Source organism: Rhinopithecus roxellana, chromosome 18, assembly GCF_007565055.1.
Source record: "Rhinopithecus roxellana isolate Shanxi Qingling chromosome 18, ASM756505v1, whole genome shotgun sequence".
Lineage (NCBI taxonomy): Eukaryota > Metazoa > Chordata > Mammalia > Primates > Cercopithecidae > Rhinopithecus > Rhinopithecus roxellana.
The window spans coordinates 2,294,760-2,319,888 of record NC_044566.1 but is presented as its reverse complement, the minus strand read 5'-3'; the positions used below and the strand labels follow the sequence as shown (position 1 = coordinate 2,319,888).

The 25,129-nt window shown below is 43.1% G+C and overlaps 1 long non-coding RNA gene across 1 annotated transcript; it reads right to left on the bottom strand.

Moving 5' to 3' along the window:
- Positions 1 to 667: 667 nt before the first annotated feature.
- LOC104679245 lies at positions 668 to 1,621 on the bottom strand. Its single transcript, XR_750299.2, has 2 exons — positions 1,509 to 1,621; positions 668 to 966 (listed from the first exon to the last, which is right to left on the bottom strand). It is a non-coding gene; the product is annotated as an uncharacterized LOC104679245 (long non-coding RNA).
- Positions 1,622 to 25,129: the final 23,508 nt, after the last annotated feature.

The window sequence follows — 25,129 nt, the reverse complement described above, 5'->3', positions numbered from 1 at the left end:
TTGAATAACTGTGTGTTATTTCTTAAATTCAATGAGAAATCACTTTACAAAGTCCAGCAGACTGAAAGTCACAATAACCGAGCTTTCTCTCCCCTGGGCACTTACACGGGACACCCAATCACAGTTGGAAGAGGTCTCGAAGACCTGCAGGAGTTAGAAGAATCCAGCGTCTCCTGGGCCCTGGCTGGGGCTTCTGCATCCGACAATAGAGATGGCTTTGCTCAGGGGAAGAATACTTTGGAGCCTGTGAAGACAGCTCTGACTCCATGAGCACTGGGTAAGCAACGTCCACCTTGGTGGTTCTTGCTATAATTTGTCTGTATGTTCAGACCCAGTCCTTCCCTCCCAAACTGCTGACAGCGGTTTTCTTCGGTTATGCTAACATCTCCCACTATGTTCAAGTTGAGTTTTGTAGACATGCCAGCTGCTCTGTTTCTTCACGTTGATTTTCTAGGTCTGCCCTAATACGTGCTCATTTCATAGGTGGACCCTCTACAATCAATTTTTTCATTTTAAAAATGTTCACGTTATTGAGGGACACCTTCCTGAGAGGCGTCCATTATAAACTACAGCTTAAGACTGATATGATCCTATGAAAGCTATTGTGGTAGGACTTTCTCTTTAGGGCCCTTGTCACACGGCCATGAGAGATTAGGGTCACAGACACTTTGAAGGGTGAGAAAAAATGGAATTTATTGGGCCAAAAGGAAAAAAGGGGAAACGGACTCTCAGCAAAGCAACAGTCCCGCTAGCCGGTTTTCCCGCCTCAGCGACAGAACCCCAGGTACTATCCAGGATCAGGAGAGGCGAGGCTCCGCCCCTCTGCAAAGCGCGTGAACTTCGTGACTCCACCCCATTCTCCCAGCGCGCAGGCGGGTCGGAGTTTCTCCGGGATCCCCTTTACACTTGGCTAGTCACTGTGATGATATGGTTCCGAGGCTGAAAAACTTGCAATCTGATTAAGATCTGAATGCATGAATTACAAAAAAAGAAAAAGAAAAAGAAATTGTGGTAATTTAACGCAACAGTCTTGAAGCAAGGGGTTATCACAAGGGTGCTTATGACAGCGTTAGTTGTATTAGCAAAATATAGAAATAACCAATACTTGAATTTTTAAATTACAGTGAATTCTTTTGCTGCTACTGAAATTATACTTTCAAAGATAATTAATGTTTCTAAGGAGAGTTCATTTAGAGGGGGAAAGTAAAGAGCTCAAATTCCAAATAAAAGGTCATGATTTGAAATTACCGTGGGAGAAAATGGTATAGATATGGGAAAAGAAAGTGTTTTTAAGGCAGCGAAGTTTTGTTTCAAGCTAATCACAGATAACTTCTAATTTTATTATCCTTATCAGGGTTTATCTTGTATCATTAATAGTGAGCATTTGCCTTGCCTATTATATCTAATTCTGAGTTCTGTGGGTTAAGGTAACGTCAAGCATTTGGAATGGATTCAGATAAGGGCCAGCCTGGCTGGTGCCAGAGCAGGGCACAGAGCCTGTTTCCTACCGATCCTGGATCCTGACAGTGTGACTCCACGTGTGGCTTCTCCCTGCCACAGTCATAGAGTTGATCCTGTCTCAGTTTACGTACAGCGAGAAGGATTCATTCCAGGTCTGTTTATGAATATTTTTCTAAGAAAAAGTGTTTCCTAGGCAACTTCTAGAAGGCACTAAACAATAATGGATTTTAGTTTTTCAAGAAACCTTGGAGATCTAGGACAGTCTGTCTTTACCAACAGACACCAAGGCACAGAGATTCCAGGGGATATGACGGCGGAACCATTTCCCTGTTCTTGTCGGCTCGCCTTCTGCTAGCTGCGGCTTCCTTTGTGTCTAGCATATAACCCTGCATGCCTATTCAGGATTAAGGGAGGCCAGGTTCTGCCTCCTGGCTGGTGATTACCGGGAGGCCCAGGAGGAAGCAGTAGCTGGTGAGGGAAACGCGCAGCAGATTTACAGCTGGGCGGAGCAGGGCAGGCCTCCCGGAGCACATTTCTGCACAGAGAACTAGGAAGCAATAAAACAAACTTCATGGAAAATGGATCTTATCCTAAAAATAACAGGTTTAATGCTGACATGCCTACCTTTTGATGACTTACATTTGTTTTTGAGAATTATGATTGCTAATTTGAAAGCAGCTAGGAAATAATCTAATAAGGATGAAAATAGTAAAAATACATTTAAAAATATAAAATTATCATGTTTTAGTCAATTCAGATGAATTTTCCAAGGCATTCAGTTCATAATTAAATTTAGGAAATAATAGTATCCTAAACCTTTTTTTTTTTTTTTTTTTTTTTTTTTTTTTGAGACTGGGTCTCACTTTGTTGCCCAGGCTGGAGTGCAGTAGCATAACCACAGTTCACTTCAGCCTCGACTTCTGGGCCTCAAAAGAAACCCTCACCTCAGTCCTCTACCCCCAAGTAGCCAGACTACAGGCACAGGCCATCACACCCTGGAACTTTTGTTTTCTATTTTTGAGACAGGGTTTTGTCATGTTGCCCAGGCTGGTCTAAAACTCCTGAGACCAAGCAATTTGCCAGCCTCAGCCTCCCAAAATGCTGGGATTACAGGAGTGAGCTACCATATCTGGCACCCTAAACGTTTTTGATTGGCTAGGGGATATAATATTGAGAGGCGAAGTCAGTTGGACTTCCTGGGTCGAGTGGGCGCTTGGAGAACTTTTCTGTCTAGCTAAAGGATTGTAAACACACCAATCAGCACTCTGTGTCTAGCTAAAGGTCTGTAAACGTGCCAATCAGCACTCTGTGTCTAGCTAAAAGTTTGTAAATGCACCAATCAGCACACTGTAAAAACACACCAATCAGTGCTCCGTAAAATGGAGCAATCAACAGGACGTGGGCCGGGCCAAATAAGAGAATAAAAGTTGGCCACCCCAGGCAGCAGCGGCAACCCGCTCGGGTCCCCTTCCAGGCTGTGGAAGCTTTGTTCTTTCCCTCTTCACAATAAATCTTGCTGCTGCTCACTCTTTGGGGCCGCACCACCTTTAAGAGCTGTAACACTCACTGCAAAGGTCTGCGGCTTCACTCCTGAAGTCAGCAAGACCACAGACCCACCAGAAGGAAGAAATTCTGGACACATCTGAACATCTGAAGGAACAAACTCTGGACACACCATCTTTAAGAGCTGTAACATGCAAGGGTCTGTGGCTTCATTCTTGAAGTCAGTGAGACCAGGAACCCACTGGAAGGAACCAACTCCAGACACAATATGATGGATGGTTTTTAGCTGTTGTTGTTGTTGACCTATTTTTAAAATTATTATTATAGTTTAAGTTCTGGGATGCATGTCCAGAATGTGTGGGTTTGTTACATAGGTATACACGTGCCATGGTGGTTTGCTGCGCCTATCAACCTGTCATCCACGTTAGGTATTTCTCTTAATGCTATTCTTCCCCTCAACAGGCCCGGGCGTGTGATGTTCCCCTCCCTGTTTCCATGTGTTCTCATTGTTCAACTCTCACTTATGAGTGAGAACATGCAGTGTTTGGTTTTCTGTTCCTGTGTTAGTTTACTGAGAATGATGGTTTCCAGCTTTATACATGTTCCTGCAAAGGACATAAACTTATCTGTTTTTATGGCTGCATAGTATTCCATGGTGTTAAAGACTTAAACATAAGACCTAAAACCATAAAAACCCTAGAAGAAAACCTAGGCAATACCTTTCAGGACACAGGAATGGGCAAAGATTACACTATCAAAACACCAAAAGTAATGGCAATAAAAGCCAAAATTGACAAATGGGATCTAATTAAACTAAAGAGCTTCTGCACAGCAAAAGGAACTATCATCAGAGTGAACAGGCAACCTGCAGAATGGGAGAAAATTTTTGCAATCTATCCATCTGACAAAGGGCTAATATCCAGAATCTATAAGGAACTTAAACAAATTTACAAAAAAAACACAACCCCATCAAAAAGTGGACAAAGGATGTGAACAGACACTTCTCAAAAGAAGACATTTATGTGGCCAACAAACATATGAAAAAAAGCTCATCATCACTGGTCATTAGAGAAATGCAAATCAAAACCACAATGAGATACCATCTCACACCAGTTAGAATGGCGATCATGAAAAAGTCAGGAAACAACAGATGCTGGAGAGGATGTGGAGAAATAGGAACGTATTGACGGGGTTGGTGGGAATGTAAATTAGTTCAACCATTGTGGAAGACAATATGATGATTGTTAAGACAATTCTACCAAAGGAAAACTGTCTCTGCTTTGCATTAAATATCTTACGTTTGCTGTTTTTCCTTAAGATTTTGTAAATCAAATGGTACATCATAAAACAGGCCTAATAATTGGCTGGGCACGGCGGTTCACACTGTAATCCCAGCAGCACTTTGGGAGGCTGAGGTGGGCGGATCACCTGAGGTCAGACCAGCTTGGCGAACATGGTGAAACCCTGCCTCTACTAAAAACACAAAAAAATTAGCCAGTGTGGTGGTGCGTGCCTGTAATTCCAGCTACTCAGGCGGCTGAGGCAGGAGAATAGCTTGAACCCAGGAGGCAGAGGTTGCAGTGAGCTGAGATCGCACCCTTGCACTCCAGCCTGGGCAACAGAGTGAGACTCAGTCTCAAAAACAAAACAAAACAAAAACAAACAGCAGCAACAACAACAAAAAAAAACAAACAGGCATAATAGTACTCTCCCACATTCCCTGGGTTCTTTGACTGCTGACAAAATAAAACACACTGTCAATTCTCTGACCTTCAAAGGTCAGATGTGGATATTGGGTGAAATTGAATGTCACGTTACTTGTGGGAGAAAATTGCCATTTTCTTCAAGGAAACTTGGCCAGGGCCTCTGTCCTGTCCTTCCCTGACTCAGCTGATTGCAACTTGCAGGACTCCTCCCTGCAGTGCTTCTGCCAGGACAACTACACCAGGTACCCTGTTGCAGAATTCCCTTTCTCCACACTTGTTTTCGAGGAGTTCAGGTAACCAGTGTTCACCAAGGCTCCAAGAAAGCAATACAGGTGTCATTTCCCCTTTGCTATTGCTGTGAAAGGACTATGTGCTCACCTGAGTATCAAGTGGAAAGGGCCCATATGCATTTAGCTTAGACCATTCAGATTTTTAAAAATATATGTTAAGTGTTTCCCTTTGCCTTTCTTCTATTTTCATATTTAAGAAGCCAAAGAATCAATAGAGCTGAGGGCAGAAGACGGAATTATAACTCATCCAACCCCCTTTACTGTGCACAAGACGTAATATTCCTTGACCCCTCTACATCTGCTTTGCAATTTTCTATCCTTGATCATCAATGCCTTGTTTAGCTGACTTCCCCTCCTGTCACTCTATGATCCGTATATTTGTAAACTGTCTGTTGTTTTATAACTGAGCTGACCTTAGTGAATAAGCAGAAAACAAGTTGCCGGTTAATATACTCTCAGGATAAACTGAAGATTATGCCTGGAGAGGCCTGTCCATGGTGCGGCTGAGACGTCTCCTATCTTCTTTTTTTGTTTTGTTTTGTTTTTTTGTTTTCTTGAGACGGAATCTCTCTCTGTCGCCCAGGCTGGAGTGCAGTGGCGCGACCTCGGCTCACTGCAAGCTCCGCCTCCTGGGTTCCCGCCATTCTCCTGCCGCAGCCTCCCGAGTAGCTGGGACTACAGGCGCCCGCCACCTCGCCCGGCTAATTTTTTGTATTTTTTTTAGTAGAGACGGGGTTTCACCGTGTTAGCCAGGATGGTCTCGATCTCCCGACCTCATGATCCGCCTGCCTCGGCCTCCCAGAGTGCTGGGATTACAGGTGTGAGCCACCGCGCCCGGCCGTCTCCTATCTTCTTGTCTGTGTATGTGTGAATCTTTCACGCAGAGACAGAGTTGTATGAATGAGTCATTCTGAACCCGATGTTCTTTCTACAATGCAGACAGATGCAATGGTTTGTTTGCCCTCCTGCCCTGTGGTCACAGCAGTGGCCTATTTACAGGGATGTTTACTGTTCCAGAGGCTGGCCGTTTCCTACCCTAATGTTTTTACTCCATCTTTTTCAGTGAACTTAAATTTGTTTACTACATGCTAGTGTGTTCCTCCACTAGTAATTTCATTGTAACATCGTTTCAAAATGTTTCACCATATCCTTGTGTCTTTCTTTTCTCTGTTCATCTTGTTTCTAATTTCCTTTCCAAAAATTTCCGTGGTGCCCAGAACAATCCTGGTTTTCTATCTGTTGTCCTGTTGTCAATAGTAGCTGATTTCACCCTGAAGAGTAACTGCATTGAAATGAAAATTGTATTTGCCTATTTACCCATAAAGTAATCACTTCTGTAAGATTTTATACCCACTTTCTGAGAAACTTTATTCCAGGAAAAGACTAATTAGGTAGGTCAATTAATGTAGATCAACCTGCCCCTATCACGTTTGAAATCATAAAACAAGGCCTAAGTCCATGTGGGTGCTATAACAATAGCCCATAAGCTGGGTCGTTTCTAACAACAGAAGTTGATTCCTCACAGTTCTGGAGTTTGGGATGTCCAGGGAGAAAATCACCGACAGACTCAGTGTCTGGTGAGAGCCCGCTTCCCGATTCATAGAGGGCCGTCTTCTCACTGTGTCTTTACATGGTGGAAGAGGCAAGTGAGCTTCTTGGGCCTCTTTCATAAGCTCACGAACCCCTTTCATGAGACCTCCTCCCTCATGGCCTTATCACTTTCCACAGGTGCCACCTCCATGCAACATTACCTGGAAGACAGCATTTCAACATGAGATTTCATGATGTGTTTGCTTCCGGAGCACATTTTCTAAAATTGGAATAAGTTTTCAGGAGCCCTCCTCCCTCATGACCTATCACCTCCCACAGGCTCCACCTCCATATAACGTCACCTCGGGGATGGGGTTTGGGGGCAGGGGGACATAAACATTGAGCCCATGGCAGGGGCAGACCCTGAGCATAACACCAACCAGTAAGTGAGTCCTAACAGGATGAATCTAAATGACAGGCAGGGAGGGAGAGACATTTAAAAGTCCTCTAAACTTTTCTGGTCATTGGTATTTACTCAGCATCTGTGGCTAATTCTGCACTTGCCAGCAATCATCACTGTCCTCGTTGTTGTCTTCATTTCTCCAGCACATACTGCACACGTTTGTACAAGCTTTGTACCAAGCATGGTGCTGTATGTGAGGCTGGTCAGCGAGCACATCAGATAAGTTCCTGCCACCTTGGTGCTTACCCTGGGGAGGGAGGCAGACTCACACAAGGGGAAATTACATAAACAAAAAACCAGATAATGTTGAGTCTTGTTGAAAAAAAAAGTGGTGGGACAAAACCTGAGTTTTCACGAAGTAACTTAGAATGGAAAGGCCAAGAACATCCTCTCAAAGGAGGGGACGTTTGTGAAAAGAAGTAAACGATAAGTCAGTCCCAGTCATGCAGGATGTGTGGAAAAGACATCTCAGGAAACAATGAAAGCAAGTGTCCTAGGAGGAGGAAATATGGCACGTTCGAGGCACGGAAAGAAGGGAAGTGAGGATGGTTGTTGGGAAAGAAGACAAGTCAATATGCAAAGCTCAGAGACATGGACGGGACCAGGTCATCACGAGTGGTGGACTCAGCCAAGGGTTCAGATGGGCCTGTAAGTGGGGTATGTGGCACGGGATGCTGACATGCAGTGATGTACATTACAAAATATCCTCGCTATGATGTGCAGAAAATAGCAAGAAAGGCAAATAAAGAAGCAGAGAGCCCAGTTAGATGTCTCTTACACACACCAAGAGTAAGATGATAGAGGCTGTGGCTGGGTTGATATAGCAGAGAGGGAGAAGGGAATGTCTCTGGGATGTCTTTTGGATGTAGTCATTATGACCTGCCAATCAACTGGGTGGAGAAGGTCAGTAAAGACAATGAACAGAGGATCCATCTGAAGAATGGGCTGGAACACCCGGGTAGACTGTAGGGTCATCTAACAGGCAGATAATGTTGGGGAAAAAATGAAAAGTTTTGTGTTGTCAGGTTAAGTTTAGAAGCCCATTAGATTTCCAAGGTGATATAACAAATGAAGAACTGCATGTTTGGTGTGCAGGCCAGGAATTCAGGGTAGAGGTCACAGCTATAGATATGAACGAGAGGGCTATTGGTATACAGACTGTGTTTAAAGCCACTGGATAAAAATGGACAATCTAGAACATACAGCAGAGGAATCCCATCCAGACCCACCATTTAGGGTTCAGTAAAGAAGACTGTGATGTAGAAAAAGCATGAGCATGGGGTCCATGGAAGCTGAGAGAAAACGTGTCCTGGGGAGGTGATGTGTATCCATGGGTGCTAAGTGCCGCTGGGAGGACTGGAGAGGCGAGAGGGAGTTGAGATCCGGGTCTGGTAGCCACTTTCCAAGTGAGTTGGAAGAGAACGGCTTCGGTTTCTGGAGAATGAAGCGGGAAGAGCCTGATGAGAGAGAGTGAGGGACAGAGCAAGAGGGCAGGACGCAGAGGCTGTGGCTTCAGATGCTTTCAAGAACATCTGTCATCCAGAGGAGCAAAGAAACAAGGCATTTATTGCACAGAAATAGGAAGTCGAGGCTGGGCATGGTGGCTCATGCCTGTAATCCCAGCACTTTGGGAGGCCAAGGTGGGTGGATTGCCTAAGCTCAGGAGTTCGAGACCAGCCTGGGCAACATGGTGAAACCCCGTCTCTACTAAAAATACAAAAGTTAGCTAGGTACACCTGTAGTCCCTGCAACTCAGAAGGCTGAAGCAGGAGAATTGCTTGAACCCAGGAGGCGGAGGTTGCAGTGAGCTGAGATCGCACCACTGCACTCCAGCCTGGGTGACAGCAAGACTCCATCTCCAAAAATAAAAAATAAAAAAGAAATAGGAAATCAAAACCAGCATTTTTTAAAGAAAATAAAGCCTATCCCAGAGCATGCTCGTATGCAGATAGATATGCCCCCGTAGAGGGAGAGGGTGCTGTGGAAGACGTAGGTAATAACTCTATGAGGAGAGAGGTGATAGGAGCAGAGCAGAAATGCTTGGTTGATCTTTGATAGGAAAAAGGACACACCATCCTCTGAAACCTCAGGCAAAGCTGAGATCTAGGAAAACCGCACAGCTGTTAGGTTGGTAGAGCTGGTGGCAGTCAAATGGATTCCTCTCCATTTCTTTCTATTGTCTTAACCTGGGATGAGGCAAGATGAACAGATGCAACAGTTAGGAGGTGCTGTGTGGTAGTGTGGTGGACTCTACAGGGACTATTTTGATCTGGCTGTGATCTGCACATCCTAAGATGTCTATATTCCAGGACTGATGGGACAAGTGGCCGTGCGTGCTGTGCTGTCATCATGAGAGCCACTGATGGTCACTGAGCTTAGCGGTGCTTTACCCAGATGTTAATGTGCTCACTTAATTATGCTCTGCAGTTTCGGCCCCATCTACAATTCCGACATTTTCTCATATTTCTCCACTTTGCCCTTCCTTCCTTCCTTCCTTCCTTCCTTCCTTCCTTCCTTCCTTCCTTCCTTCCTTCCTTCCTTCTTCTTCTTTCTTTCTTTCTTTCTTTCTTTCTTTCTTTCTTTCTTTCTTTCTTTCTTTCTCTTTTTAAGACAGGGTCTCACTCTGTTACACAGGCTGGAATGCAGTGGTGTGATCTCAGCTTACTGTAGCCTCTGCCTCCTGGGTTCAAAAGACTCTTCTGCTTCATCCTCCAAGTTGCTAGGATTACAGGTGTGCACAACCACACCCAGCTAGGTTTTTATTTTTAGTAGAGACAGGGTTTTGCCATGTTGGCCAGGCTGGTCTCAAACTCCTGACCTCAAGTGATCTGGCTGCTCCCATCTCGCAAAGTGTTGGGATTACAGGCATGAGACACAGCGCCCGGCCCGCCGTGGCTCTCTTACTGCTCTCCAGTCTTCTCTGGAGCTTCACTCTTTCCAGGCCAGTGCTCACAACATTTTTCTGGCAGGAATATTCACATCCCACTTCCACATGGGAAATAAGCCAATTCTTTTCACCCAGTTCAAATTATACCTTTAAAAGAACACATTTCTGACGACCTCCTTCACCAGCCTCCATTTGGAATGTTCTCTCTAGGGATGCCCATGGAACATTCATTCATTCATTCATCCACTTGCTTATTCAACAGGTTTTTATAGATTATCTACAGTGTGCTGGGTGTAGGCATGTAGGTTCCAGGAATACAGTGGTGAGCAAATTGACGTGGGCCTTGCCTACAAGCAGTCACCACCTAGAACAAGCACTGTGGCAGAGATGGTGCTCCCAGGAGTAACTCCACTCTCTCCATTCCGCTACTTTAAGCTGGACAATGACCACCTATCACAGATGGCATTTTTCGACTGTTTTTGCAGCTAGATGTGGCGTGTGATTAAGTGTTAACCAACAGCTTGTGAGTTGAAATGTCAGGTGCCGTTTATGAGATGTAGTCTTGAAGTGAGGAGAAATGCCTTTAAAGTTTTTTTGTTTTGTTTTTCAGTTTCCTTATCCTGCCATTTGGAATGTAGCTTTCACGGCTGGATGGAGCTGCATTAGTCATTGTGGACAGTGCAGTGGAAGCCAAATTTGAGTCTGATTCAAGTGAGATCCTAGAAGGACCCTGGGTTCTTGGCGCCTTCCGAGCCCATGTGGCTCTACTCAGACCTGCTCTTTTTAAATAAGAAAGTAGAGCCTTGTTGTTTTAAGCCACTGGTATTTCAAGTATCCTGTTATGCACATTTGGTCTAACTAAAATAAAGGCTATCAGCCGAAAGATGGAAAGGGCTCTAAGAACATATGATACGATTCAGTTAAGGGACTTACAGGAGGTTTTCTGGAGTAGTGGACTTCAGGTTTAGATCATAGGGAAGGTTTGGAGTTCATAAAGTCATAGAAGGAGGGAACAGTAAAGTCCAGGTGGAGGGAACATTATTTCAAAGACCCTAAAACGAGAGAATACAGCACTTTGAGGTCCCAAGACTGTGGCTTCAGCAGAGTGAAGTAGGAAACGAGTGGCCCAGCATATGTCTAGAGAGGCAGGCAGGGGCCGGATTACCTATGACACTGCAGACCAGGGTGGGGATGTTGTTCTTTATTCTACAAAAAAATAGAGGTGAAGGTGGTGGCTCACACCTGTAATCCCAGCAGTTTGGGAGGCTGAGGTGGGCAGATCACCTGAGGTCGGGAGTTCGAGACGAGCCTGGACAACATGGTGAAACCCTGTTTCTACCAAAAATACAAAAATCAGCTGGGTGTGGTGATGCGCGCCTGTAATCCCAGCTATTCAGGAGGTTGAGGCGGGAGAATTGCTCGAACCTGGGAAGCGGAGGTTGCAGTGAGCTAAGATCATGCCACTGCACTGCAGCCTGGGTGACAGAGTGAAACTCTGTCTCAAAAAAAAATGTAATAATAATAATAATATAAAAATAAAAATAAATGGAAAGCGATTGAAGAATTTTATGCAGGTGTTTCAGTGATCAGGTCTGGACTTTTAAAACATCTTGCTTATTGCAGTAGGGAGAACTTACTGCAAGTGGACAAGAGTAGATACAGGAAGGCTCTCAAGAAGGTTAGCCAAGGTTAGCCCAGTGCCAGTTGCTCCAGCAGGGAGGAGGAATGTCAAGAATTAGGCAAGTTTAAGATCTACCTGGGAGGTGAAGCCTGCCTTTCCTGCTTTGAGTTCTGTATGGAGGATAAGGAAAGGTGGGGCTTCTGGTTTCATTTAGATTTGCTTAGATGTAATTTACCTTCTCCTATATGTTTGATATACTTGCATACATAATTTACCTTCTGTAGTACAGTTAAACGCCGAAGCAGTAGGACTGTATTTTACACATCACTGTGTCTTCTTCCCCACCCAACACAGCACCTTACTCACAGTTGGTGCTCAATACATATTCATTGATTGGGTTAACGGGGTAGATGGATAAACAACAGTTGCATAATTCTTCCCAAAGGAATCCAATGATGCTAGCAGAACTTGCTGGAAGGCTCCTTTGAGAATTGTTGATTTGCTGACTTTGTTGATATGTGTAGCTAAGGCAGCGTAGGCCGGAAGGGTAGGTCTGATTTTGCAAATTCATTTGCCTATGAAAACAGCCCATATTATGGAGTTACAAGTATGAGCAACAGAAATGGTGCAATCTATGTCCTCTGGCAAATATAGTGTCTGAAAAAAAAAAATTACAACTTTCACCCACTTGCTCTTTTGTAATCATGTGGCAATAACTGTCAAAGGGTAGTGGGTTTTCTTCTGTGTAATAATGCAGGTTTGAGTAACATGTTTTGAGTAACAAATGATTTCACTATGTTTGGTTAATTATTATGGGTGGTTTATCAATTGATTTAGTGCTCTTTAAAAGTATCAGGAAATGAACATAGAAACAGAAAAAGAACTCCATTACAAATTACGGGAACTGACAGCGGCTAGTCAAATCAGATGTTTTAAGCTTAACTAAGTAATAACTGAGGAGTAGACTCAATTCCAGGTGACACATTCCATGGCGATTCAGAAGCCCAGGGGAAGAGAGGTCTATAGTCAGAAAACCACATGGCTCCACTGTCTGCAAGGCCTGTGCGACAAACAGAAACAAAAATGCATTCAGGCCACCATAAATGGGCTGCTGGGAACAATGTTCCCTAAAGAATTCATAATTTATTCCTAATTTCAAGTGCTCATTCAGCAGTTTGAATAGTGACATTTTCAGGAACAAAAGCCACCTTCGTCAAGCAATGAAGAAAGCCCGCAAGCTCACTACAGGTCTACAGTGAACATGAAATTATGAAACAGTTGTAGGACGTGGAGCCAGTGAACTTTAAAGATACAGGAGGTGGTCTCTGGAGAGGTGTGGAAGGATGCCATTTTATTCCACTAGGTCACTTTATTTTTCACTGACATATGACTGTTGATAGCCCATCACAAATCAATTTGCCTTAAAAGTTTCCTGGAACATGGTAAAATACATGATTTAAAAAAACACATAAGTGTATGCATTCTCTCTCTCTCTCTCTCTCACCTCTCCCCAACCCCACACTTTCAACAAACGAATTTTGGAACGCCAAAAATCTTTTGCCATTAAGTTCCTGTTTATTAATCAGCAAATTTAAGTAACTCAACAATGATCAGAATAATTGTGTCATTCAATAAAACTAATAACAGCTACTTCTGTGAAAAATAGGTCAATTTAGAGGTTATGTTATATTCTACCTCCCCACATGATTACTTTATTTTTCCATCTCATTTTGTGGATGCCAGGATTAACTATTTATTTGCCGTTTTAAGAAAAGTTGTGACTATCTTTTTTTTGTTGTTTGTTTTGACGTTGAGTTTCACTCTTGTTGCCCAGACTGGAATGCAATGGCACAATCTCGGCTCACTACAACCTCCGACTCCTGGGTTCAAGCAATTCTCCTGCCTCAGCCTCCTGAGTAGCTTGGATTACAGGCACACACCACCATGCCTGACTAATTTTGTATTTTTAGTAGAGACAAGGTTTCACCATGTTGGTCAGGCTGGTCTCGAACTCCTGACCTAGGTGATCCGCCCATCTTGGCCTCCCAAAGTGCTGGGATTACAGGAGTGAGCCACTGTGCCTGGCCTAAGTTGTGACTATTCAGATATCAATTTCCCTCCTATCTGTACATAAGCTTGGTTCAATTAATAATGCATCCTAAACTCACTGCAGAAAATTTAGAATATGCATAAGGATATGAAAATAAATTTACCTGAACTACTATATGAAGATTTTGTTTCATATGCTAGATTTTTTTCTCATACACAGATGTAGATTATTTGAAATAATAGCACTGACTGAACGCCCTGTACTGGCACTGTGGTATATTTTGAAATTTCATTATCTGATTTGTACATTTAATTCTCATGACAACTTTACATAAATTGTGCAATTTTTTATTGTATTCCTTTAGCATCCTACTGTATGTTCTTCTCCATATCATTAAAATTCTTAGTAAATGTTATTTTTAATGCCTGCATGTTTTGTGGGATGGATGTTGCATTTCAGGTTTATGTAACTCATAAACAATTGGATGTTTCCAATTTTTCATTAGCACAAATAATGTAAATATTTTCACTTGAATTGTCTTACAAATTCTGTTATAATTATGAAATTATAAACAGCTACGTCTCTGATATGAATCCTCATATGTGTTTCTGGTTGTAGATTTAAAATACATTCTCAGAAGTGAAATGCAGGGATAAAGTCTGGGAACATTTTATGTAGACAGTATTTTCTGAAGAATTTTCATAGCAGAAGATATTTTACTTAGACCAGATTTGCCTTTCTATAACTTGCATTCATGGACATGCAAGTTAAGAACTAAAATCGGTTCATTATACAGACTTCTCCCCAAACAGGCAAGCCGAGTGAGATAGTCAGGCCCCTCCATACTCTAATCAAGGAAACCCAGAGGGCAAATACTCATCTAGTAGAATGGGAACAAGGGGCAGAAACAGCCTTCAAAACCTTAAAGCAGGCCCTAGTACAAGCTCCAGCTTTAAGCCTTCCCACAGGACAAGACTTCTCTTTATACGTCACAGAGAGAGCAGGGATAGCATTTGGAGTCCTTACTTGGACTCGTGGGACAACCCCACAACCAGTGGCAGAGCTAAGTGAGGAAATTGATGCAGAGCGAAAGGCTGGCCTCACTGTTTACGGGTAGTTGCGGCAGTGGCCGTCTTAGTGTCAGAGGCTATCAAAATAATACAAGGAACGGATCTCCCTGTCTGAACTACTCATGATGTAAATGGCATACTAGGTGCCAAAGGAAGTTTATGGCTATCAGACAGCTGCCTGCTTAGATACTAGGCACTACTTCTTGAGGGACCAGGGCTTCAAATACGTACGTGTGTGGCCCTCAACCCTGCCACTTTTCTCCCAGAGGATTGGTAACCAGGCGAACATGACTGCCAACAAATTATAGTCCAGACCCAAGATGATCTCTTAGAATTCCCCTCGGCTAATCCTGACCTTAACCTATATGCCGATGGAGGTTCGTTTGTGGAGAAGGGGATACGAAGGGCAGGTTATGCCATAGTTAGTGATGTAACCATACTTGAAAGTAAGTCTCTTCGCCCAGGGACCAGCACCCAGTTAGCAGAACTAGTGGTATTTATCCGAGACTTAGAACTGGGAAAAGGAGAAGGAATAAATGTGTATACAGATAGCAAGTATGTTTATCTAATCCTACATGTCCATGCTACAATATGGAAAGAAAGGGAGTTCCTAACCTCTGGGGGAACCCCCATTAAATACCACAAGAAAATTATGGAGTTATTGCACGCAGTGCAAAAACCCAAGGAGGTGGCAGTCTCACCCTGCTGAAGCCATCAAAAAGGAGAAGGAAAGGGGAGAACAGCAACGTAAGTGGCTGACAGAGGCAGGGAAAGACCAACAGAGAGAAAGAGAGAGACAAAGTCAAAGAAGGAAAGAGAGAAAGAGACAGAAAGTCAGAGAAAGTGAGAGAGAGAGAGAGAGAGACAGAAAGATAGGAAGTCAAAGAGAAGGAGAGAGGAAGAGACAGAGAGACAAAAAGCCAAAGAAAGACACACAGAGAGGAAAGAACAGATAAAATCAAAGAGAGAAAGAAAGAGACAGAAGCAAAGAGGGAGTCAGAAAGAGAGAGACAAAGAAGTCAAACAGAGAGAGAGAGAGAAATAGTCAAGAAAAAACAGTGTACTCTATTCCTTTCAAAGCCAGGGTAAATTTAAAACCTGTAATTGATAATTGATGGTCTTCTCTGTAACCCTGTAACACTCCAATACCCCCTTTTCGTCAGTGTAAACAAGGGCACAGCCCAAAAGCACTGAGGCCACTGACAACCTGTAACCTTCTTATCAAAAATCCATAACCCAGCAGGTTGCCTAACAGGGGATCTAAATCTTAATTAATGACCATACAAAGGTCTGACCAGACATAGGAGGAACTCCCTTCAGGATAGGATGATAGATGGTTCCTCCTGGGCGATTTAAGGAAAAAGACACAATGGATACTCAGGAAGTGATAAGGAAACTCTTATAGAAGCAGCATTAGGAAAATTGCCTAATAATTGTTCTGCTCAAACGTGCGAGTTGTCTGCACTCAGCCAAATCTTAAAGTACTTACAGAATCAGGAAGGAGACGTCTATACCGATTCTAAGTTAATATGGACTGAACGAGATTGTATTAATAGCAAAGAAAAATTAAAATCCCAAACTTACAAGGTTTTCAACAAAAGTAAAATTTGCTAAGAAAGTTAACAGCGTAACGTGTATTATCCTAACTTCTAATCTTATGGAAATCAGACCCTATCTGTGCCCCTCAAATCTCAATTCTGTCAGTGCAGGGCCATACAACTACTACCACTACTTATAGGGTTAGGAATGGCTACTGCTACAGGAACCTGAATAGCCAGTTTATCTACTTCATTATCCTACTACCACATACTCTCAAAGGATTTCTCAGACAGTTTGCAAGAAATAACGAAATCTATCCTTACTCTACGATCCCAAATAGACTCTTTGGCAGCAATGACTCTCCAAAACTGCCAAGGCCAAGACCTCCTCACTGCTGAGAAAGGAGGACTCTGCACCTTCTTAGGGGAAGAGTGTTGTTTTTACACTAACCAGTCAGGGATAGTTTGAGATGCCACCCGGCTTTTACAGGAAAAGGCTTCTGAAATCGGACAACGCCTTTCAAACTCTTATGCCAACCTCTGGAGTTGGACAACATGGCTCCTCTGCTTTCTAGGTCCCGTGGCAGCCATCTTGCTGTTACCCACCTTTGGGCCCTGTATTTTTAACCTGCTTGTCAAATTTGTTTCCTCTAGAATCGAGGCCATGTAGCTACAGATGGTCTTACAAATGGAACCCCAAATGAGCTCAGCTAACAACTTCTACTGAGGACCCCTGGACCGACCCACTGGCCCTTCCACCGGCCTAAAGAGCTCCCCTCTAGAGGACACTACAACTGCAGGGCCCCTTCTTCGCCCCTATCCAGCAGGAAGTAGCTAGAGTGGTCATTGGCCAAATTCCCAATAGTGGTTGGGGTGTCCTGTTTAGAGGGGGGATTGAGAGGTGAAGCTGGCCGGGCTTCTGGGTCAGGTGGGGACTTGGAGAACTTTTCTGTCTAGCTAAGGGATGGTAAATGCACCAATCAGTGCTCTGTGTCTAGCTAAAGGTTTGTAAACTCACCAATCAGCTCTCTATAAAATGGACCAATCAGCAGGATGTGGGTGGGTCCAAATGAAGGAATAAAAGCAGGCCACCCGAGCCAGCGGTAGCAACACACTCGGGTCCCCTTCCATGCCGTGGAAGCTTTGTTCTTTTGCTCTTCGCAATAAATCTTGCTGCTGCTCACTCTTTGGGTTCATGCTGCCTTTATGAGCTGTAACACTCACTGCGAAGATCTGCAGCTTCACTCCTTCTGAAGTCAGTGAGACCATGAACCCACCAGGAGGAATGAACAACTCTGGACACGCCACCTTTAAGAGCGGTAATGCTCACTGCGAAGGTCTGTGCCTTCACTCCTGAAGTCAGCGAGACCATGAACCCACCAGAAGGAAGAAACTCTGGACACATCTGAACATCAGAAGGAACAAACTCTGGACACACCATCTTTAAGAACTGTAACACTCACTGCGAGGGTCCAGGGCTTCATTCTTGAAGTCAGCAAGACCAAGAACCCAACAGAAGGAACCAATTCTGGACACAGTGCTGGCACAGCAGAGGCATTGCAGACTGTTAGAAAACTTCAAAAGCCGGGTGTGGTGGCTCACACCTGTAATTCCAGCACTTTGAGAGGCCAAAGTGGGCGGATCACCTGAGGTTAGGAGTTCAAGACCAGCCTGACCAACATGGCGAAACCCCGTCTCTACTAAAAATACACCTGGCACCTGGCACCTGTAGCCCCAGCTACTTGGGAGGCTGAGGCATGAGAATCACTTGAACCTGAGAGGCAGAGGTTGCAGTGAGCCGAGATTGCAACATTGCATTCCAGCCTGAGGGACAGAGTGAAACTCTGCCTCAAAGAAAAAAAAAGAAAAGAAAAGAAAAGAAAAGAAAACTTCAGGCAAGTTAAATTTGATGGAGTTTAATTGAGAAAAAAAAAAAAAGAAGAAATGATTCACGAATCGGGCAGCTTCCAGAATCACAACAGATGTGGAGAGACTCCAGGAGTGCCTTGTGGTCAGAACAAATTTATAGACAAAAAAAGTGAAGTGATGTACAGGAATTGGCAGTGAGGTACAGAAACAGTGAGTTTGGTTGCACCTTGCCATTTACCTTATTTGAAGATAGTTTGAACACTCAGCCGTCTGTGAGTAGTTGAAGTTTGGCCGCTGGGATTGGCCAACACTCAGCTATTGTTACAAGTGCATACTATTATGTTAGATTTTCAATATTGTCTGCCTATTAAGCTAGGTTACTGTTCCATCATGAGGACACAAATATAGAGGTAGGAGTCCTTCTCAGTTTGCTTTAACAAGACAAATCCTCACATGGACTGGAGTCTGCAAATGGCAGCAGGTACCTCCGAGGCCCAGGTCAGGCTTCCGTCAAAAGGGAAAATGTCTCAGGTCTACTTTATTCCAATATGTGCTCCAAGGAAATAATACTCTAAGCTGTATCCAAGGCTTCAATTGCCTCTACCTCTTCCTTGCAAATTATTTGAACTGCTTATCTTAATCCCTGAATCGTGAATTTACTAGCTCTGATAACAGATCGCTTCCACATGTAGAGAGTTGAGTTTAGCCCCAAGGTCCTTGCTGTAGTTGTACTTATTTGTTTGTTTTTGTCTTGTTTTATCTTTAGCTAGACTCCACCTGCCTAGAATTGCCACCCATTGGTCTAGGTTTCATGCCTTTGGGTTATATAAAATGTGTGTGGTCTAACTTCTTGCTTCATTATTAGGCTATGCATTCTGGGTCTCACTTCCCACTGCCACAGTTCTGTTTCCTTTCAGTGTATGAGTCACTTCTTCCTGAAATCACGTGGGGGTTTCTAACATATCTTTGGAAGGTGATGTCCTGCGTTGTATGCTCCAGCAGAGAGGGGAGTCCCTCTGTTACAGCCCAGGTGAGAAATGGGTGCATTCCAGAGTCTGCAGTAAGACTCATCCTATCCTATGAGACAGGTACTTCCCACCGTCATCTACCCAATCCTCCTAACCATCCTGTGAGATAGGTACTGTCATTTTTCTTTAGCAACAGTGATGCTGAGGCCACATGATTTGTTTAAGTGCGACAGTGTTGAGCCTGGCTTTCTGGTTCTCCAGCCAATGCTTCAACCTCTCTTACAGTTCTTCTCTTTCTTGTATCCTTTTTCTTGTATTTTCTCCTTTCTAATGGATTCTTTACTCAGCTTTCCACTTTTAGTCACGTTTTGTTAACAATCATCTTCTCTACTCTTTTTCTTTCTGGTCTCCCAGAAATATGAAAAGATGTCCATTTTTCACAGCTCTACTCCACAGTCCGTGGCGATGACTTACAATATTTATTTATATATATATATCTATATATATTTATTTATTTATTGGGACAGAGTCTCACTCTATCACCAGGTTGCAGTGCAGTGGCGCAATCTTGACTGACTGCAACCTCCACCTCATGGGTCCAAGTGATTCTCCTGCCTTAGCCTCCCAAGTAGCTGAGACTACAGGTGTGCACCACCATGCCCAGCTAATTTTTGTAGTTTTAGTAGAGATGGAGTTTCACCATGTTGGCCAGGATGGTCTCGATCTCTTGACCTCGTTATCCGCCTGCCTTGGCCTCACAAAGTGCTGGGATTACAGGCGTGAGCCACCGCGCCCAGCTTACACTTTTTTGCAGTGAATGGAACCTTCAGCCAACTCAGGCACTGCCCTGTTTGTCTCAGCAGGTCTTGTCCCCAACTTACAGGAGTTTGCATTACAAGGTTGCTTAGGCCAAGGGATGGGGAAGAGCTGCAGGGAGTGAAGAGCAGAGTCAGATGTTATGGGCTTTTGGGGGCAGAAAAAAGGATATTATGTACCTAACGAGGGGTGCCTTTTCCTGGGACAGGGAGCGGTTTTTGATTTACAGAGGGAAACGTTGAACAAAGACTGCATTCTTCTGGTTGCATAGGCATACTTTAAAGCCCACATTCAGTTCTCACCACAGCCACCCAAGCAATCTGGAATCCCACACAAACGTGCCTTCTAGACAGGAAGTTTTTATGAACATTTTAGAGAAGACAACAAAAACAAGAACAAAAATGAGAACGGCTGGCTGAGTCAGAATCTCAAAAATCTCAAGATTCTCATGCATTTTGAGAACTTGTTAAACAATATGCATATTCTCCTTGGTAAGGCAATTAGAAAAACTCACTCTTTTGAACAATAATGCTCTGTTTTTCTCAAGTTGGGAAACTGAAATAATGGAGGAAATCTCTGCTCTTAATTTCTCTAACCAGATGGCATTTAAAAAGCATGTGGTTCGAGTCATCATTGGGAAAACATGACAAGGATTATGGAACACACATGAATTCCCACTTGCTGGGCACCCACACATTTTCCTTCATTCTTTGAAGAATTGCTAAAATCAGCCATCAAGAACAGTAAACACCAATACTTTGCCTTGAGAGGAATTAGGGGTTTGAGATAAAATATCTAAAAGACTTGAAATCTGTAATTAACCATAGACTTGGTCTTAAGTTTCCTAATCCTCTCTTTATCATCAACATTCTGCAATAAATTCTTTCTAAACTTCCCCACCTCAGTTTACTAGTTTAGCTCTCTGATGCAATAATTTCCACAATCATTTTTGCTCAGTTACTTTTCATTGATTTATGTTTTTTCCAGTTTTAGTCTTAACTGGAATAAATGAACATTTAATAAATGATGTATGCATTTATTTATCCTCGATCCCAAGGACCTCACCAATTTGATGAAAGAGGTTAAGCAAAATGAAACAAAATTATTCTCACTCTTTTACTGTACCTAAGCTCAATAGTTCCACAAAATAAAATGAAGAAATGGCATTTTAGATAGTATTGTCTTTACTGAAAAGCCAGTTGCAGTCATATTTTGGAGAAAGAGAGTTTAAAATATATAAAAGCAGAGGGAGCTTACAATACATAAACAGTTGATCAAAAGTTTTATAGTATAAATGATTCTTTTTATTGTCTGTAGTTATGTTTTATAAAATCAACGCAAACCATTACAGCCTTCTTGCATTTAGACACATTAGACAACACTTTTACACTAGCTTGGGAGCCATTTTAAATAGCAAGATCATCAGCAAAAATCACAACAGTGGACAATGTGCCCCTAGATGGACCAAAATAAGGACACTCATTTACACTATGAGAGCTGGAACAAGAAGGCAAAGTGCCGCCTTGTTCAACCTCAGCTGGTGACTCGAATTTTGGCCACTCTGCACATGTCCGTGAATGACCCTGAAAGCACCATGAGTATTGACTTGGGAGTTACAAATACATGTTAACGAGGAGGCAAGTTTGCAGATACAGGATCTGTGAGTAATAAAGATTGATTGCACTTCTGAAAGGATCATTGAAAGCATTTCTATCCTGCACTAAAATATTATTTTGTCAATACCCATACTGTCACTTCTGATTATTCTCAGTCTTCCTTATGTAACTTTCTCTTTTTAGAAAAATCCTTTGAAATTTGTAAAAGATTTTCTTGGTTGACACTCTTTGTACTTACCCTTGAATTCACAAAGGATCACATGCGTTGCTGTTGTTAACATAGAAATTAAGCAATGGAAAAGAACTGTAGCAGATGCTGTCTGTACCCTGCCCACCTTCGACCAACCCACCCTGAATAGAACTTGCAGACATGCTTGAAGCTTTGTTTTTTGGCCTGAAAACATTCTCTGTTCAAAAGAATATGCTAGACACACCAGGGCAAATGAGAAGTGAGGCCAACTTAATGCATCAAGAGTAATTGAGTACTCCAGCTCATACCCCACAGTGGGAAAGTTCTGAAGCAGGTTCCATGTAGTCTCCCAGAAGACCCAGTAGGATCATATCCTATTGCCCACAATAGGCACCTGCTCAGTCATGCTCCACTATTGATTACCAACTTTCCTTCCTCAAAACCCCACTCTATGGATTGCCTCTGATATGCACTCTTTTTATTCAAATCATTGAACTGAGTTCTGCTTTTTTGCTCTTTAAGTTCTGGGACACATGTACAGTCCTGCACATGTACCCTGGAACTTAAAGTAAAATAAACATGTGCAGATTTGTTACATAGGTAAACAGGTGCCGTGGCAGTTTGCCGAGCCTATCAGCCTGTCATCTAGGTTTTAAGCCCCTCATGCATTATGTATTTGTCCTAATGCTCTCCCTCTCCTTGTCTCGCAACCCTCAACAGGCCCTAGTGGGTAATGTTCCCCTCCCTGTGTCCATGTGTTCTCATTGTTCAACTCCCACTTATGAGTGAGAACATGCAGTGTTTGGTTTTCTGTTCCTGTGTTTGCTGAGAATGATGGCTTCCAGCATCATCCATGTCCCTGCAAAGGACATGATCTTTTTTCTGGATAAGATGGATTAAAGACTTAAATGTAAAACCTCAAAGCATAAAAACCCTAGAAGAAAACCTAGGCGATACCATTCAGGACATAGGCATGCGCAAAGACTTCATGACTAAAACACCAAAAGCAAAGGCAACAAAAGCCAAAATTGACACATGGGATCTAATTAAACTAAAGAACTTCTGCACAGCAAAAGAAACTATCATCAGAATGAATAGGCAACCTACAGAATGGGAGAAAATTTTTACAATCTATCTATCTGACAACAGGCGAATATCCAGAATCTACAGGAAAAAAAACAAACAATCCCATCAAAAAGTGGGCAAAGGATATGAACAGACACTTCTCAAGTTCTGCTTTTACGGTAACTCAAACTAAAGTAGAAATAATTTTCTCTGGGAATCCTACTGCAACAACTTGCCATTCTAGAGACCTGTTTGAGTTTCCAGCTTGGAGACACGATAGGGCGGACTGAAAAGGAGTCCCCTACTGGATTCCAGCCTCTGTTCTGCCATCACTTGATTCCTAGTTGCCTGTCTTAGTTCCCTATGGATGTTAGAACAAATTACTGCAACTGGGTTGCTTAAAACAATGAAAATTTATTCTTTCACAGTTCTGAAGGCCAGAGGTCTGAAACTCAGGTGAGAGCAGAGCGGTGCTCTCTCTGAAGGCTCTGAGAGAGATTTTGTTCTTAGCCTCTGGCGAGGCCACCAGGCCTTGGCATTCCTGGGCTTGTGGATGCGCCACTCTAATCTGTCTGTTTTTGACATTACCTGGCACTCTCCCCTTGTGTCAGCGCCTTTTGAGCTGAGTGCCTTTTTGCCTCCACTTTTTTTTTTTTGAGACAGAGTCTCGCTCTGTGGCCCAGGCTGGAGTGCAGTGGCACGACCTCGGCTAACTGCAAGCTCCACCTCCTGGGTTCATGCCGTTCTCCTGCCTTAGCCTCCCGAGTAGCTGGGGCTGCAGGTGCCTGCCATCTCGCCCGGCTAATTTTTTGTATTTTTAGTAGAGACGAGGTTCCACCGTGTTAGCCAGGATGGTCTTGATCTCCTGACCTCGTGATCTGCCCACCTCAGCCTCCCAAAGTGCTGGGATTGCAGGCGTGAGCCACCGTGCCTGGCTTGCCTCCACTTTTAAAGACAACAGTAATTGGATTAGGGTCCACCATATGACCTCATCTTACCTCAATAACAAATTCGAAGACTCTACTTCCTATATAGGCACATCACGTATACAGGGAGCTAGGACTTGAACGTATCATTTTGGGGACAGGATTCAACCAATAAGGGTGCCTTATGTCCTTGTCTACAAAATGTTAATGTTTGACAAAGAAGATGATTTCTGAGGCCCCTTTTAGCTCTGTGGTTCAATGATTCAGACTTTAAAGATGAGTGTTACTTTCATTGCTGTTCTTTTTCTTCCTAGTCTTATCTTCCTATTATCACCACAGAATAAATCCAATTATGGTTTGTCTAAAGGGAAATATACATAGCACTGCATGTTAAAACATAGAGAAAATAAACATGAATGAAATTTATGTCTCTTAAAGTAATTATATTTTCAACCCTAAGCATTTAATTTTCCAATCCAAAGTAACATACTCATTTAGCATGTATAAAATATTTTTAAATTACTGAGTAAAAGTAATAATTACCAAAGACATGAATTTCCTACAGGACAATCATGTTGCTGAAGACACGTTGCTCAGGTACAGTCAAATAAAATGTTAATGTAAGATTTTATCTGCCCAAGATTCCTTGTGGGTTTGCAAAGTTCAGGGTGCTTTCCGCATGGTTTAGTTTGTGTTCCCTACCAGGGAACGTGTATGGATGGGACTGATGGTATTTTATTTTTCTTTAAGCTATGCTGTATTCTGTATCACTACAATACTGTTGACTGGAAATGAAAACAACGGATATAAATGATGCCACTCACTCTGAGGATCAAGGCTTTAGAAACCCTGCTTTCCTTCAAGGCTGTCTTCTTTCTGATTGCTTATTTTGTAAGAGTTTTATTTATAAAAAGTATTCTGTGTATGCTCCAACAGCCAATGGAAATAAAGCAAACAACCCTGAGAAAGAGGTAAACAAGTTGTTTACAGTGCTGGGCAGCAGGGCTCCGGGTGCGTCTGCTGAGGCAAGAGGGACCTGGCTTCCAAGTCACTGAGGGCAACAGGGCTGGCCCAGCTGAGCCCTGGCCCCTGCAAAGCCTCTGGGCTTCAGTCACAGGAAGTCACCTACATGTGGTGTCATTTGCAGCTGCTGAGAGAGACAGATGCACCCAGATCAATATCCCTGTCTAGTATCAAAGATGTATTGTTATCTCACCTTTTCCACCAGGGCGAGAGCACGACTATTTTCTTCCATCAGTACATGGAGGAGCCTCCAGAGTCCTTCCTCTTTTCCTGATCAAAGGGGTAAGATGAAGGCTTAGCAGGTGATTGGGATTTTATATTTGGAAACTTCCTTCAGCTAAAAGATTATGTATTATATTATATTATGACTATTTGGGTCTGATTCTATTGCTGGTACTTATTGGTTTCAGTAGAGAGGCTATTAATGAGTTAATGACAGCAATAACTCTCCTGCCCTTTTCTGCCTGTAAAGAAGAGTGAAATGGTTGATCTGTTTTAAGTACTGTTGAAGAAGCCATCATTCTCAGCAAACTATCG